At 41.9% G+C, this 18,109-nt stretch overlaps 1 protein-coding gene across 5 annotated transcripts in view; it reads left to right on the forward strand.

Moving 5' to 3' along the window:
- The window catches only part of TRPC4 (transient receptor potential cation channel subfamily C member 4), a 363,414-nt gene that overhangs the window by 43,639 nt on the left and 301,666 nt on the right, over nt 1–18,109 (forward strand). The window contains exon 2 of one of the 5 annotated variants that reach the window (XM_081936899.1): nt 7,225–7,680. The exons of 2 other annotated variants lie outside the window; for them this stretch is intronic. The gene's annotated coding sequence lies outside the window, so the exon portion shown is untranslated. Of the gene's footprint in view, nt 1–6,639; nt 7,685–18,109 lie in introns of those variants that run through there. 2 more of the 5 variants (XM_081936900.1, XM_081936898.1) reach the window with 2 other exon arrangements.

Here is an 18,109-nt window from a genome sequence, read left to right on the forward strand (position 1 = left end):
TTCCAAAATAGCCCAAATTTGTTGGGCAGTTGCATCAGGTGGAAAGATACCCTGGATCTCAATTTCCATTGACATGAGCAAAGTCGTGATTGCTCTGTTTTCCAGGTCTCTCATTGCAGGTGTCCACGGCTGAGGGGGAGGATTAAAAATCATGCAGTGTGTGCCTTCTCTTCGAAGCAAGAGCGCAATTTCACTGACCCAGGCTTTATTATTCTCTCCTGACTCCTTTAATTTGGATTCACCAGTCAAGGGAGTGACTGGAAATACCTGCTGAGGAATATGCATCGGAACAATTTGTTGAGCAGGTTGCAAAGCTGGTTGTTGAACCAGGGGGTGCTGGAGTTGCACCATTGGTCTTTGCGTGGCAACATCAAATTGACTTCCTTGCATTCGCCTTTTACTTTGCCTTTTTCCCTTTAGGGAGGATTCAGCACCACCAGGGGGCGTTGAAGACTTAACCTTTGGAGGCAAAGCTTTGGCTTTTAGAGAACTCATAGATAAATCTTTGAAGCTTTGATGAAGCTGTTTCATCTTTTGCTCTAATAATTTTTCTCCGCCAGCAGATGGCAGTGCAGCCTCACTTCTTGGCTGCCTCATCTTTCTATACGTGGCCGGAAGTTCAGTGGAACAAAAGGGATCACGTGACCTCGGTGATGTGTACATATCTCTTTGTTCTGATTCAGCTAAAACAATTTCCTCTGTGGGGCGTGTCTTAGGCTGTTGTTTTGAGGAAGACAAGATGGCGTCCTCAGACATTTTGGGAGTGGGGGAGCCCCTCCTACTTCTCTTCATTTCCTCAAAATATTCTCTCGCCTCCCTAGCATATTTTTCGAACCACTCTAATTGATCAAGATAGCTTTGCATTTCTTCCCCCGTGCCTGGGAAGGATTCATAAACTTCGCTTTCTGCGTGGGAGTATTTTTTTTTTCTGCCGGCAGTTGCCTCTGAGACTTTTGCCATTCATCAAGTGTTTCATAATCTCCAAGAGTCTGGGGGTGATATGGCTCTGGCAAAGTGGGAAGTTTTGGCTTGGAGGTAAAATCTCCTGGAGGTATTTTAGAAGGGGGAACCACTGACCTCGTTTCGTAGATCTCGCCTCCTGTAGCTCCTTCCCCCACAGCTGGCTCGGCACTTGGAGAAATTTGTTGCTCTTGAAGTACTTTTGAAGGATCTTGCTTCTCTGTGTCTGAGGGAGCCTCTGTGTCAGAAGAAGTGGACCCATCTGAGCTTGTCCCATTTTTCTTCTTTTTCTTTTTCTTCGACATGGCTAATTAGCCTTAGTCGGTTATCTTAAGATAGCTCGAAGGAAAAGCAGCCTTAAATTATAGCCATCTCAGCTTCCCTCAATTAACTCTGTTATCATCGATCAACCTCTGCTACCATAAATTGTCAGGGGAAAAAAACACCCTGAAGAAAAAATGAAGTCTATGGACCGGGCTGATTTCCAACAGCATATGCATTAAGATATTGAAGAAAAGAAAATGGTCTTGAGAAGCATATTCTAATTAATAAACAAACTTTAATACGAAAATAATAAAAGTAAATAAAACAGGACTAACTAATTGTTACATTTTGATAAGAATGTTCCGTCTGCCAGCTTGGCAGGCGGACAAAAGTTCATCAGAAGCTTTCTCTTTCTCCTTCGCCTCTGGAATGTGTGAAGACATGCGCAATAAATCACTTTCAGATAACTTTTATGACCTGCGCAATAACTCTTTCTCAGTTTAACTCTTCAGTGTCAGTTTTCAGTCAGTTCATATCTAGCAAACCTTTTAACATTGTGACATCCAGCTCCTACAGGAGGCAGCCCTTTTGGAGCAATGAGCCCTCCACTAGCTCCGCCCCCTTTCATCGGGCGTATCCCCAGCAGGGCGAGCGGTCCGAGGACCATCAATCCTTTCGCGACAGAGGTCGCCAGCAGCATTACTCCAAACAACCATTTCGGGGGGGCTCCGGCTCATGGCCTTTTAGGAGATATAAGTGACCATCAAGGGTCAGCTCCCATAGGAGGACAGTTGTTTCACGCCAAATGGGAGCAGACCACGTCAGACCAGTGGGTTCTTCAAACGGTCCGTATGGGTCTTACTCTGGAATTCTGGTCCCTCCCCCCCCACCACTTCATCAGGTGTCCAGTTCCCTCGGGCATAGTCAAAATATCCCTCATGGAACAAGAGATAAGGCACCTCAGGGAAATCAGGAAAATGGAAAATGACCATTGTCTTACCTGAAGGGTCATTTTCAGGGCACTGCGATGGAGAGTCCACCCCACCCTGGGGTCTTTCTTCCGCTGGTGATTGTGTGGAGTTTCAGTTGTTTTGTTGTTCTGTTGTTTTTGGACTATTTTCTGACTTGTTCCATGTTAGACTTCCAGTTGGATTCTCAGCGCGCAACAGTTCCACGTCTTCATTGAAAAAATCTGAAGATAATTAGCACCAGAGGCGTGGCTTAAAGTTTCAATTCAGTTCTGGGCAGATTGGCTGTATTTAACCCTTGCTTGGACTCTCCATCACAGCGCCCTGAAAACGACCCTTCAGGTAAGACAATGGTCATTCTGTTTCCCTGCAATGATGTAGTGTGGGAGGAGTTTGGTTAGCATTGCTTTAATAGCTGGTTTTATATGAGAAAGGGCGTTGGTACTTACCTGATATGCCTGATAGCATCCATGAATAGGTTAACATGGTTCTTGCTCTGATTGGACTGAGTCTGATTATTCATTAATTATTGGCCTATATAACCCGCCTTGTGAATGTCCCCACCCAGCTTTCCAGCGAAGTAAATGAACACAGACTCAGTGTGTTATCCAACCATAATTTACTTGTAATCAAATGCAACACACTAATGAGAAAAAACCCAAACTCTCCCAACCATAGTTCGGAAAAATTCTGACAACCAGAACCAGAAGAAGCAGTCTTCCTACACGGGCAGGCTGGATCTCCACCTTATTAGAAGAGGCGTATCAGGTAAGTATCAACACCCTTTCTCAATAAGGGTGGAGATAGCATCCATGAATGGGACATACCCAAGCCTGGCTAATTCAAGGGTGGCCTGTATACTGTTCCAAACTGAAGACTTGAGAACCAACAGCCTGTAAAACCCTACGCCCAAATGTGGCATTGGCCGATGCGAACTTGTCTAATTTATAATTTCTAATAAATGGTGAAAGTGAAGCCCAAGCTGCGGCCCTACATATTTCATCCAGAAATGCCTGAGTGGCTTATGGCATGGTGGTAGCCACACTTCTAGTAGAGTGGCAGTAACACCCTCCAGCACTGACTCCTGACGTGCTTCATAGGCAGCTGCGATGCATTTACGTACCCACCTTCCTATGGTAGCCACCGATAGCTTTTGGCCCAATGAGGAGTCTAGAAAGAAGACAAACAGTGCCTCTGAGTGGCGTAAGCCCACCGTACTTTGAATGTAAATCTCAAGTGCCCGGCGTACGCCTAATGTGTGCCATTGTTGTTCTAACTGGTGAACCGGGGAGGGACAGAAATTGGGAAAAATAAACTCCTGGGTCCTATGGAACCAGGACCCCACCTTTGGCATAAATGAGGGGTCTAGCCTCAGCACCACCCAGTCAGGATAAAACCTGCACAAGTCCTCTCGCACCAAAAGGGTGTGTAATTCCGATATTCTCCTAGCGGATGTTATTGCTACAAGAAATGCGACTTTCCAGGTAGGAACCTCCCATAGAGGTTCAAAGGGAGGCCCGGTAAGTGCCTCCAACACCTTTGTGAGGTCCCAGGAAGGGTAGTGAAGTACTGCCAAAGGCCGCAGATTGGAGGCCCCTTTCAGGAACCTCCTTACCATTGGGTGGTGTGAAAGAGGCTGTCCCTCCCCCCAGGTAAATATCATGCTAAGAGCTGCAACCTGTCTTCTGATAGTGTTGGGGGACAATCCTTTCTCGACACCATCCTGGAGAAATTCCAGGGCCTGGGAAATGGAAGACCCAACCGGAATGATGTGTTTGGAGTGACACCAAGTGCAATAAGCCTTCCACGTGGCGTTGTAAATGCGCACAGTCGACAGTCTCCTAGATGCCTGGATGGTACCTATAACTCTAGCTGAGAATTGAGAAGGGTGTAATTGCCATTCCGCCTGGTCAATTCTAGACCTGTTGAGCCAATCCGCTCACACATTGGCCTCCTCTGAGATGTGTTCCGCCCTGATGGAGAGCAGATGGCCTTCCGCCCAGGAGCCCAATGTGTTAGCCTCTAGCATTAGATCCCAAGATCTAGTACTCCCTTGTCTCTTAACATGGGCTTTGGCTGTTATGTTATCCATGAGGATTAGTATGTGTTGGCCCTCAACAAGTGTTGAAAACTCAATAACACCAACCTAATAGCTCGTAATTTTAGCCAGTTAATGCTCGTCTCTGCCTCCTCCTGGCACCACTGGCTCTGCGCAATTTGAGATCCCATGTGTGCACCCCAGCCATAAAGGCTGGCATCCGTGGTAATAGTGACCCTGTGGAGGACTCTGAAATGACATCCCCTCTCTATGGCTATAGACTCTCACCAACGGAGGGAATCGGACAGGTTCCTGGCCATGGACACCTTGGCAAGCGAGGAACTGGTCCTCCTCTTCTGAAATGGGAGGAGGAACCACTGTAAATCCCTTGTGTGAAGACGAGCCCAGGGGACAATATGGATGGCAGAACCATTTTCCCCAGCAGTCTTGACAAGGTGGCCAGGGACACCCTCTGAGACCCCCTCACTTTGGCCACAAGTGACCTGAGACTACATATACGAACTTCTGAAAGGAAAACCTGACCACCCACCGAATCTATCTAGGCCCCTAAGTGCAAAATTCTGGTGGTAGGTGTGAAATGACTTTTGTCCTCATTAATAGAAAACCCTTGGGATCGAAGCACATGTAAAGCCGTGGCAAGATCAGCTCTGGCCTCCTCCCGGGAACTCAACTGTCACCAAGATGTCATCAAGGTAAAGTTGTACCCTGATGGGCATGGTGCATAGGTACATAGCCAGGGCTGCCAACATAGTAAACACACGTGGCGCAGAAGAAAGGCCAAAAGGCAAAGCCATGTATTGAAAATGTTGAGAACCATAATAGAAACACAAAAACTGACGGTGCTCCTGCAAAATGGGAATGTGCAGGTAAGCTTCCATGAGATCAATATAAATAAGTACATCCCCTTCACAAACACCCTCCAGAATAGTACTTAATGATTGCATCTTAAAACGTCTATAACGCACATAACTGTTTAACCTTCTCAAATTCAAAATGGCCCTCCAGCCCCCCCGAGGCCTTGGGAATGACAAACAATATTGAGTAAAAACCCTGGAACTCCTGAATGGCCTTAATATCTAAAAGATGCTGGATGGACAGCCTCATCAGGAGGCGCCTCTGAGGGTTACTGGACACTGGACACCTAACAAAGAACTTGGGAGGGGTGGAGATGAATTCCACTGAAGTCCCCTGCAGGAATACGTTCTTGTAATTGTTGAAGCCAAAATAGGCTAGATCTTGAGAAGAATGAGGCCGCTGATGCAGCTCGCACAGCCCAGGCGGCTGCCTGGTGACCCAGCTGTAGGACCTGGTCAGCCCGTCGATCCTCAAGTTTAAGAATGTCTTCCTGGGATCCCGGCATGGCTGTGGCCAGAGCTGCAGAATAGGCTTTTTTATCAATATAAAGTGCCTCAGTCGTTGAATAAGCTCCAAAGGTAAAACACCTGTCCTTACAGAGGCAAAGGCTGGGCCTGTGGGGCAATGCCCAGCGGCCAGTGGCAAACAATCTCAGACCACTAATACAAATTGCAGTATCCAGAACTCACAGAAGTTGAACTTCAGTAGATGGTAAAAGGAGTCAGCAAGTGTTGAAGCAAAGAGTGGATACCACGATCCTCCCAGAATGGACTGAGTGGGAAAGCTGGGTGGGGACACTCACAAGTTGGGTTATATAGGCCAATAATTAATTAATAATCAGACTCAGTCCAATCAGATCAAGGACCGTATTAACCCATTCATGGATGCTATCTCCACCTTATTGAGAAGCTTCAGTTCTTGCCTAGATTTCTTGTTAACACAAATCTTCCAATAAAAGCTCCTTTAGAATTACTGCAGTTTCAAGAGTCCTCCTTTCTTGGGAAGATTGGAGAGGAAATACCTTACAAAGGGGCTGCTTTTCGGGGATCATCTAAATCCTAAGCATGGCTTTTTCGTCACCTTTTCTGGGGAGGGCAGAATCAATGTCTTATTATGTGTCTTATTATTCTTCCTACATTACATAACTAAAAATAAAATTAAAAGCTGCCATGCAAAAGTCTGTAATGTAGCTAATACAAAGCTGCCAGAATCCATCTGTTTTGTTGATTTAATTTAAATACGTGCAACTCAAATCCGAAGCTCATACAACAAGCACTCAATCCAGGTTTTTAAAAAATAAGTTCGGAAGAGACATAAGCAAGCCTTAAAGAAAGCACAACTTCTACAAATAAACACATGTGCCGATGTAAGGTTTATGGTGATTCCCACAATCTAAGCCAAAATGGCCATGAAGAGCAATGCCCCAAAACCACAGCATATACAGCAGCATAAAATGCCCAAGAACTGAGCATTTTTCCAGCCCCTGCCCTCCTCCATTGCTTTATTAAACCACACCAAGAAAGCTGGTCTACTGTGAACACTGGGTTGGGAGATGAGGGAAATACTATTTAAAACTAGAATAGCTAAGGTTGGCTTTAAGCTGGAGATGAGACAAAGGCAACTTCATGAGATCATGACAAAATGACAGCGTGTTTGTTCTGCGATCAGAGGGAAAGAGCCCCAGCTCCCGACTTACTACAAAAATAGCGTTTGCTATTCAAGATAGATGGCTATATTTTGTTCCCCAAAACGTGCAACTACCAAGCGGGTAAAGCTTTCAAAGTTTAAAAAACAAATGAGCTCGGAAAAAGAAAGCCGCGACGAGGTATCAAACAGAGCTGAACTCATGTTCTTCCCGTGGGTGTCGAGTGTGGCGGCTGCAGAGGCAAGGAAGTCCCAATAAGGCTTCTGTAGCCCGAGCCAGGCTCTCGAAGTACCCTTCCATATCACGGCATCAATACGGAACGCCCTGTTTTCGGAGCACCATTTTAAAGCCGCTAGGGATTCAATGCATTGAGCGACATCCTGGAGAGAGATCAGGCAGATAGCTACCACGCCTAGATCCAAAGGCGGGAGAGAGTTCTTGTGTAACGTAGACACTTTATCTTTTTTCTTCAGGAGTTGAAGCGAAGCTATATTTCTTTGAGCCTGAAGAGGACGCCTGAAATACAACCCTTCCTTTCGCCGCCCAGGTGCGCCTCTCAGCGAGCGAAGTCTTCAGTCCTCAGCAATCAGAACCACGGCTGCAGAATTCCTCTCCCGAAGCTTCTGTTGTTAGGACGAGCGGACTTACCTTTTCTACGCTCAGGAGCGGGCGCGGGGTTTTCCCCTCGAGCAGGAGCAAATCTCTGCTCCTCCCCATCTGTTGCGCGAAGGCGAGAGCAAGAGGAAGGCGCAATAGTCGCAATCAGAGGCTGCTCAGTCACGATACTATAGTGTACTACCGAGATTCTCTGGGACAGGGTAGCGCGAACTTGGGAACACCTCCATACCGAGATATTTACCAGGCAGGCAGGGAGGTGCAAGCTCTGGAAAAATGCAACTGTATTGCTCAGCCGACCTTTAGTTTTCACGGTCAGTAAGTATTTTTTCTTATTTTCCTCTGAACGTCGACGCGTAGGGAGAGTGGGAGAGGGCCGCTTTTTGTCCCTTGGGACAGGTTCTTGCGATTTGAAGACAGTAGCGTGTCTTTGGAAGGGAATTTTCGAAAAAAAGGAGAAAGTTAAAGTTGTCCAGAAAGATCGTACTGTAAATATTCATGCTCAATTGGTGTAATGCTTTCAAACAGAGAAACCCATCCACCGCACTGCTGCCCCATCTTTTATGCTGTGCAGTTTAAATTCCTGCAACAAAGAAGAGTGTAGTAGGTATTGTCCTTTTCTAGTGATGGTGCTCAACACTGAAATAAGAGTAGAAATTGAGAGTGCACCTGAGAGTCCACAGGCAGCCTATTTTAGCAGCAGGAACCTTAATCCAGTTTGGAGAGTGATGTGATGTTTTCAGGCAAACTGAATGAAAATTTTTGTTGTTAGAATTTAGCTTCTAGGTTTTCCCTTAATCTGAATAAAAATTGATAGATTTTACTTTGAATTTTTTATCAGGTCAAACAAATATGCCAATTAGTATTGAGAAAACTAGGATAAACATGAAACTCAAATTTGTGGACAATTATCTCAGATGTTACTTTTGTTACCTTTTTAAAGAATATATTTTTGTTAAAGACTACTAGCAAATACCTTATATATTGCAGCAAATGGTTTGTATATCCATTTCAAGTTGACTGTTCTTTTTTTTTTTTGTTGACATCTTAAAGGGTGTGCAGTAAACTGAACTGGATGCCTCAGCTAATTGTGGTTTCCTTGTGCTTTGGTACATATAGATCTTTTTAATTGCTACAGAAGGAATCATGTTCTGTTCTAACATCAAGTTGGATTATTTTGCTTGAGAGTAAGAATAGCATGTGAAAGCATTAATTATTCCTATCTGTAATTCAGCAAAGAAGTTCCCATTTCTCAACACAATTGTATGTTTGAACTATCTCCACTAAAATATAGTTGTGTCTGAGTAGTCATAATGTGAATAATCTGTCTGCATTAATTTATGATGGCTCATCCAGGCATCACTGCTATTATGACAGCATGTGTGAACAGTACTTAAGCCCTAACTGCAATTAAAATTGAAAAATGTACTCCATATCTTACAGAACTCTGGCAAGTCTCAGTTTGTGAATACTAACTTTGTATTTTAAAAAACCCAAAATTTAATTTTAGCCAAGAAAAACTTTACAATCCAGTCAAGCAAACATAAATTTCTTTACCAGACAAATTGTATTTACATGAGAAGTAGCAGTTGCAGGTTAACCATTTTTAAGTTCTTTTTAATTTTAGCTACAGCATGCTACAATCTTATAATAAATTTATAATACATTTGAAGATTTCAGTCCCAAAGATACTTTTTCAGGAGGCAACTGGACTTTCTTGTTTTTTTCTTTGAAGACATTTTGCTTCTCATTCAAGAATGACCTGGATGACTGAGAATCTATACAGACCCTTATGCCATTTCAGTATTAATGATTAGGCAGGAGAATGAAGATTGTACAAATGATTGTGCAGAGTTTTCATTGTCTGCTGTTTTTGTTCAGCTAAGAATTGTTGAGAAGAGAAATAATGATAACATTGCAAAATGCAATACTAAAACATTGAATTGAAGTAATTAGTTACAGAAAGTTGGTGGAAACTTGCAGTGAAATCTGTTGAAATGCAAAAAACCATTTGAAAATGAGGATCAACTGTTATGTATACCTATATTTTACTACTATTGCAAAGTTTCTGGTAATTTGCTATTTATTTTTGCTGGATTCAGCAGAAGCCTTTGTTAAAGAATAGGAGCCAATCTTTTGTGGCAAACCAGGTCAGAAAACAGACTTCACTCCACTGGAGGATTAGAACTATATTTTATTGAAAGGCCATAATAATAGAATCTTGCAAGCCTGACTGTACTTTACGTCCATCTCTCTTTATATCCCAGTGAATTAGAGAGAAACCTGCTTGACTCTCTTCCAAATACTACCTTGTTTCCCAAGACTTAAGGAATGTTTCAGCCCTTTTTGTTTTTAAAATGATTCTTGGCTATTTTCCTCAAGTTTATCTCCCCAATTCTCTAAAATATGCTTCTAAACATAAGAGGCTTGCACCTAAATGAATATTAGGTAATTTATTTAAAAATATCCAATTAAAAGTAAAATAAAATGCTTATAAGTTCATCTTGTGTGCAGTTTGGACATAGTTCAGCTATGGATAAATATAAGTACTTTTATGTAAAAAAAGTAAATTAAGAAATACATTGATAGAAGCAAGCTGTTCTAACCTCAACTACATCTTTAAGAGACAGAAGCACAAAAGAAAACAAAGCATGAAGTTTCCTTTATGTCATAAACATAGAAACATAAGCCAATAAGAAGCAGACCTTTATCTCTTAGTGACCCTCATAGTGGTCAAAAGAGGCTTATATTGGAAAGTTCAGTGTTTCATGAAATTCACACATGAAAGGATCAGTCATTATTATATGTAGTTTAAATATATATTTCAGACTCATTATGATTCAAAACATTGAGAAAAAGATGACTTCAGAAGAATGCATGAGCTTTTAAAGACCCAGTTTTAAAAAGTAACCCTGGCACTCTGGAAAATGGAATCAGTCTGAATTAAATGTATTTCAGATTGGTGGAACAATGGAAATAAATCACAATTTGCTTCAGACTGTCATTGGGAACATCAGACTGGGTCCTGATTTGATTTGGATTTAATTGGAGGTTGCCCTGTTCAATTTTTAAAAATGTTTTATGTTGTTAATGTGGAAAACAAATGGCTGCAACTCCAACAGAAAGCAATGCTGTTGTGGTTATACAGTAATGAAAGAACCTATATACATTACAATGATTAATTAAATTAAAAGTAACAAAATAAAATCCATTTAGTATTAACTAAACCTGTGCCCCTAGTTTGCAGAGATATTTCCTTACCTAAACAGACAAACAGAATGACCATGGGTGGTCAAAAAAGCAATGGGAGCAATAATGACTCAAATTTTGTGCCAGTTTCCCATCCATTTTCCTTGTGGGAATCTGGCAGGGAGCATTAGAAATCTCCCTTTATTCTTCCCTTCCCAGCAGGTAGATAAGTGGCTGCTATTGGAGGGCAGAGGAGCAAGGGATTGCGAAACTGGCAATCATGGAATGTTGAAAATGAAGAACATGTAACTGTAGTAGCAGCTAGTAGCACTGAAGCAGTCTCAACGTCCCCAAATTTCATCGAGTCCCATGGATCCTCAATTTTGGACACATTTTGCAAGTTACCTTAATTCAAAAATTGTTTTCCCATGATGTAGCATTTCAATTACATAAGGGCCATGACATGAATTTTAATTGTATATACATATGAAATTCAGTTAGTTCTTAAGCTTATTAAGTCTAGATTTTAAGAAAACAACTCATCTTTCATCTTCTCATTTTTAGAACACAGACTTTTTTTCAAAAACATAAACTTTCATCCTATTAGCATGAAGATACCGAAACCCTTTGCAAAAATGGATGTGGAGAGGGTTTGGGAGGCTTGCAAAGTGCTCCTGGGGGCTGGGGAGGGCCATAACAAGAAAAAAATGGACCGGTGTTGCTTGTCCCCCCCCCAGCTCACAGGAGCACTCTACCAGCCTCCCAAAGCTCTGCATGCTCTCCCCCCCTTTTTGTGCAAAATACTCCACAGTTTTGCCCAACCCCCAGGAGCACTCTACAAGCCTCCCAAAGCTCTGCATGCCCCCCCCCTTTTTTTTTTTTTGCAAAAACCGCATGCAGAGGATTTGGGAGGCCTGCATAGTGCAAACACTTTTTTAAAAAAATTACCTCTTCAAAATCATGGTGCGACTTATACTCCGGTGCGTCTTATAGTCCAAAAAATATGGTATGTGTTCTCTGCATGTCAGCCAATTGCAAAGAGCTCTTTGAGATTTTATACATGTTATGTTATTGTTATATATGTTACGACTTGAAACAAAAAACTATGACAGGACAAATTCTATGACCCCTCACATTTCTTAGAACACATACATAAAATCTGAGGTCCAACTTTTAAAAACACTGAGGAGTTCTGTAGATGTATGTAATATTTACTGATAAATTAAAATTGCATTCTTAAATCATAAGTAAATTTTACATTTCGTAAAACCTTGTTTCTAATTCTTCAATTCTTGATCATTATGTAACTGATGCTAAACTTCACACTCTTTAAATTCCACATAAAACTGAATTATTGGTTTCACTTTATGCCCACCTCAACTTGTTTAAATCGGCAATGAGCTAAAAATCTTAAATATCTCATCTTTTACCATAGACAGTAATGAAATCAATCAATAGCTGTTACATTTTAAAAATTTTCTGTAGGATTAGTTGCCCATACTGAAAAGTCTGTCAAATTTTAAAAGAAAAAAATGGTTGCAAGGAATTTGTGCAAGGGAAATCTTTAGTCTGAATGATTTTTTTGATTTCTTCACCACCACAACCATCCAGATTTGTGGTGGCAAAATGCCATATATCATAGAATCTTTTCAAATTGTGCTACATTTCTGAAGAATAAATGCAAGTGTTAGGAAGAAATGATAAAAGAAAGATAATGGATATGATCAGCATCAGTATTTAATTTAATTAATATTGTAAAGCCTCTGCATCAGTGTCATCACAGCATGAAATGTGGGATTGTTCTTAGATGGATTTTATGACAGTCTCTCAGCATATACTTTGTGGCTTGCCATCAGGACTGAAGTTAATGTCCTCTGCTCCAACTATCTTTGGTAAGTGACTGGAATTTCTGAACATGATTACATCCTCTACTTCGTTGGTCTCCAACCTTTACAGCTTGGTGAACTGATGGAGGTGGTGGGGACACATGCATGTATGCTGCTTTCACAAATGCAAGTTTCCCCACCACTTATATTGTGGTAGCCAAAACGGGGTGCATTATTTCAAATATGGTCTTACCAAGCCATTATAAAGCGGTATTAACACTGCATGTGATCTCAATTCTGTCCCTTGGTCGATACAGACAGTCCTTGAGTTATGACCACAATTGAGTCCAAAATGTATGTTGCTATGTGAGACATTTGTTAAGTGAGTGTTGCCACATTTTACTGTGTTAATGATCTTTTTATATGTTTATAATATAAAATACAAAAAATAGAAAAAATAATAGAAAAAATAAGGGAGGGAACAGGGAAGGGAAGAGTGCAGAAAAAAAAGGGGGGGAGAAAAAGTGTTGACTTCCAACTCCCTTTGGTGCAGTAAAATAAATTAGTAACATCAAACGTTAACTTTTTATTTTTATGTAGTAGTATAAACTAGTCATTTCTATATCAACAAATCTAATTAGTAAAGTTTGACAAAATCAAAGTTTCTTTTTTTTTTCACTTCAAGCGCAAACCCCAGAAGCATTTTCCAAGAAGAAACAAAAGTACTTACATTTTTTTTCTTTTATGATGAAAATATGAAAACAAAAAAAATACACAGATAAAACAAAGCAATGCATCTTCAAGGAAAAGCAATGACCCATATTCAGGGTTTGTTAAAGTATTTTTTCTGAAACGTTTGGAGGAGTTTAGGTGCATGGGCGTTATTTTGTATGGAGAACACTGGGAACAGACTGAGGCAATAAGCAGAGCAAAGGCTAACAGGTTTATCATCTCTAACCCGGAATACTAACAAATGGCTGTCGGCTAACCCAACAGCGGCTGAATGCCCATCTGGCAGCTCTTTTATATTGAGCTGTCAGACACCAAACAGCAACAGTTTGTTTCCTCGGTTACCGCTAGGGGGAGCGAACACGAGTGGAGACTCAACACTCCTCTCAGTTCATGCAGTCGTAGTCCTGAAGATAGGCCGGGCGCAATCGGGTTTGCCCTGACCTGTGCAGTTCCACTCTGGCTGGTGGAACTTTAGCAGTTTCTTCAGGAACAGCTGGCGTGCCCTTCCTCGACCTCGGGAATCAGCTGTTCTGGAACCTCACTCTGAATGGCAGGTAGGTCCCCTCCGTGATATGCATTGTTGCCGTTGGTCTGCACACCATTGCTTCTGTCTGCAACCGGTGATTCCGCAGGCCCTGGCTCCATTAGCTGTTGGGGAAATCTTGACACCCCCCTGCTCCTAGATTGATCTATGTGGCGGTGCCATAACCTGCTGTCCTCCAGGGGAACCCTGTATGAACGAGGCCCTGCAATATCTTCTATGATACCCGGTAGCCAGAGGGAGTGGCTGTAAAGTCCTTGACTTGTGACAGGTCTTAAGTTATCAACTTGAGACCAGTCTTAAGTCCTTGACTTACGACCAGCCGCAAGTCCTTGACTTACGACCAGCCGCAAGTCCTTGACTTACAACTGACAGCCTGGCAACCAGAGGCCACTTTATTGGTTAAGACGCATGCTGGCCAACTGAATTCAGCCTTTTTTTTTTTTTTTTTGTGGGTGCTCCATCCTGGAGGTTTTTTTTTTAATTAAAAGAGTTTTGTACAAACAGATTTTCCCCCTTTTCACCCCCCCCGCCATACAATGTAAATCTCATACAAATGCTATACCCCCCCAACCCCCCCGCAAAAATTCACATTCAAATATTATACCAAATACTTTGCCCCCTCCCCTCCCCCCGTCTTAAAGTAAATTACTCGTATTGTAACCCCTCTCCTCCCAACAAACACAATATAAATTTCTCTTAGATTAATAATAGCACATTGATCCCATTTTCTAAGCTAATTTAACATCTATAACTCTTAATATAAATTTCTCCTAAAATAACAATGTTTCGTTAATCCCATCTTCTAATTTATTCATACATATATATTGCCCCGCCCTCCACCCTAACCCTCCCCCACCTCCCACACAAACCCACCCCCCTGACTTCCACTGTATACCACTCTAACAATTCCAAACATCCCATATATTATTTACTCTGATCATCTATCAATCTAAACATTCTTACCTAAAGGCTACATAATAACTCCTCGTCTGGTATTTATTCTGTATATAATCAATCCATTTTGCCCATTCCTGTGTATAATCCTCCTGTTTCTGAGCTTTTAAGAAAGCTGAAATTTTTGCCATTTCGGCGAACCCTGCCACCTTCTGAATCCATTGATCAATTGTCGGTAAAAAATCTTTTTTCCAGTGTTGCGCAATCAACAACCTAGCTGCTGTGACCATATGCAAGGCCAATTTTGTTTCCCCTTTGGTGAAATCCTTAGCTATACCCAATAAAAACATTTGCGGAGTGAATTTTATTCTTTTCTTAAATACATTCTGCATAACCCACCATATTTTTATCCAAAAAGCTTTAACCTTGTTACAAGTCCACCATACATGAAAAAAGGTAGCATCTAGACACCGCATCTCCAACATTTTGGTTGAACATTTGGGTACATGCATGATAATTTTTTAGGATCTAAATACCATCTGTAAAACATTTTATAAAAGTTCTCCCTTAAATTCTGTGACTGTGTAAATTTAACATTCCGAACCCATATTTTTTCCCAGGTTTCCAACATAACCACTTCACCAAAATTCTGAGCCCATTTAATCATACAATCCTTAACCAATTCACTTTCTGGGTCTCTTTCTAACAGTACATTATATATTCTTTTAACTTGTTTTGGGCCAGTCTCTTTTATCTGCTTAATCAGTTCCACTTCTTTATCCATAAAACCGACCCTGCAATCTTCTTCCCATCTCTTCTGTAGCTGTATGTAATGTAACCAATTTAAAGTAATTCCTTCTTCCAACAGCTGTTCCAAAGTTTTTAACTTCCATTCGTCCCCATCAGCGATAAGCACATCTTTATATAAACAACCCCCGAGTGACTTAGTATTCATAATCCCCATGGTGTCTGCAAGATCCAACCAAAGCGGTATTTTATAATCCCAATTGGGCCGGTGCTTCTTCCATATTCTCATCAAGGCACTTCAGAGAACATGGTTGTTAAACACTTTATCCACCCTATCTTCATAAAAAAGATATGCATGCCATCCCAGAACAAGATCATGGCCTTCTATATTCAGCAGTTCCATTTTTGTTTTCCCAAACCAATCTGCTACATGCGTTAGTACCGCAGCTTCATAATACAATCGAAGGTTTGGGAGTCTGAGGCCGCCTCTTTCACGAGTATCTTGCATAATCTTCATCTTTACTCTCGGTTTTTTCTCCTTCCACACAAATTTATTTAATGTTGTTTGCCAATTTAACAAGGTTTTATCTGATTTAAGCACCAGAATCATCTGGAATAGAAAGATAAATCTAGGTAGAATGTTCATTTTAATTGCTGAGATCCTTCCAAGCAAAGACAATTGTAACTTTTTCCACGCTTCAAGATCTTTCTGTATCTTTTGCCACAACACTTCATAGTTATTTAAGAAAAGTTTTGTATTTGATTCTGAAATTTGTATTCCTAAATATTTGACTTTAGAAACTATTTCAAAACCTGCTAAACTTACAAGTCTCTTTCTTTGAGTCTCTGTCATGTTTTTAACCATCATTTTCGTTTTGTTTTGATTTAGTCTAAACCCAGACACCATGCCAAATTCTACTATGATATTTTTCATCTGGATTATTGATTTCAAAGGATGTGAAAGGGTAACAACCAGATCATCGGCGAATGCTCTAGTTCTGTATTCCTTTTGCCTAATAGCTATGCCATCTAAGGATTTTGAGTCCCGAATTACGTTCAACAAGACTTCCAAAGTTAAAATAAATAACAATGGGGATAATGGGCAAAACTTTTTTTGAGGCCATTTTTTTCCTTCCTCAGGCTCCAGAGGCTTTATAGGAGCCTGGGGAGGGCAAAAACAGCCTCCCCACCTTGGAGGCCCTCAGGAGCTTTCCTGAAGCCTCCGGAGCGCAAAACACTGGCCCTGGAGGCTCTGGAGGGCAAAAAATGACCCTATGAGCAAACCGGACTTCTGGTTTGCTCGTAGGGTTGTTTTTCGTCCTGCAGAGCCTTCAGGGAAGCCTCCTGAAGGTCCCGGAGAGCTAAAACCAGCCCTACGAGCAAACCGGAAGTCTGTTCCCGAACTTCTGGTTTGCCCTTAAGCTGGTGTTTTGCACTCCGGAGCCTTCAGGGAAGCTCCTGAAGCCTCCGAAGGGCCTCCGAGGGGCAGGGGAGGGTGTTTTCACCCTCCCTAGGCTCCTATAAAGCCTCTGGAGCCTGGGGAGGGCGAAAAAAGTATGCCAAAATGGGGGGGAGTGCTGGTTATGTTTGCATGCTCGCTGGGATCATGCGCATTGCATTATGGGTGTGGCATGCCTGCGCACACAGCCCCTGTGCTACCCCCGCTTTTGGCATGTGAGCCAAAAAAGTTTCGCCATCACTGCCCTATATTCATCCCCATTAAGGCCGACAGGTCCATCAGGATTTGGGCTGACTATTGTTGGTGTCGTAGAAAAGCAGACGCAGACAGGAGTAAGGTTGTGCTGGGAAGGCCACCCGATGGAAGGTACCCCGAAGGGCACCAACCCAGAACATTGCTCGGGGCTCCCTTTTATTGTCAAACTTCTCAGAATAGTAAAAGCTCATTGGACAGAAAATACACTTGGCAACTATTGGTTTACAAATGCATCAGGTTTATCTAGGCGGACTTTATTTTTTTTCCATGAAGGCCTCAGCCTCAGTGGTTGTGTTGATTCTCTCGTGTCCTCCCAGAATATTAGCATACCTTCTGGCAGCAGCCATCTAAACCACACCCCTTTCTGGTATAATTTTTCGCTAAGAGCGAATATTTTTTTTCTTTTATCTCTAACTTTCTTTGGGATCTGTTTCAGAATGGCTATTTCTCTATCCTTGTATTTTAATGTTTGCCCCCTTTGTGTCTTTCTAAGAAACTTGATGTGTACCTCCCTTGGAACATTGTGTGTTCTAGCATATGTTGAGTTTACTCTATAAACCAGGTCCATGTCCCACCCCATCTGTTGTCTGTCTTTTTTAATAAATTCCGCCAATAAATTTGCCATAATATCCCTCAAATTTTCATCATCAGCCTCAATTACATTTTGAAACCTAAGGAAAAAAGACATTCGTTCAAATTCCGTTTTTATCTGGTGGTTCTCAAGTTCTTGATTTCCTTTCTGCACCCCTTCCACCTCTCTTCTCATCTCAGCTGTCCCCTCCTCCAAAAGTTCCAGTCTCTGTGAGTTTTGGATCACATGGTCTTTATTCTCTCTGAGCTGCTCATTCATTTCTTTCAATTGATTTTTGAATTCCTCCTGCCCCTTTAAGAGTTGTTCAAACATCTGTTGAAAGTCCACCTCAGAGGGCTTTGGCTGAAACAAAGAAGTTAGTGTCGGTTGTCCGCTGGGGCTGGACATTGAGGATGTTGGGGCGGAGGCCGCAAATCCCAGCTTCCCCGGTGGTGGTCTTTTGGGTGGCATTGTGGTAATCATGATAAAGATGTCAGTACAGAGAAGAAGCAACTGGGGAGGTGGG

The sequence above is a fragment of the Natrix helvetica genome, assembly GCF_964273705.1.
Source record: "Natrix helvetica genome assembly, chromosome: 1".
Lineage (NCBI taxonomy): Eukaryota > Metazoa > Chordata > Lepidosauria > Squamata > Natricidae > Natrix > Natrix helvetica.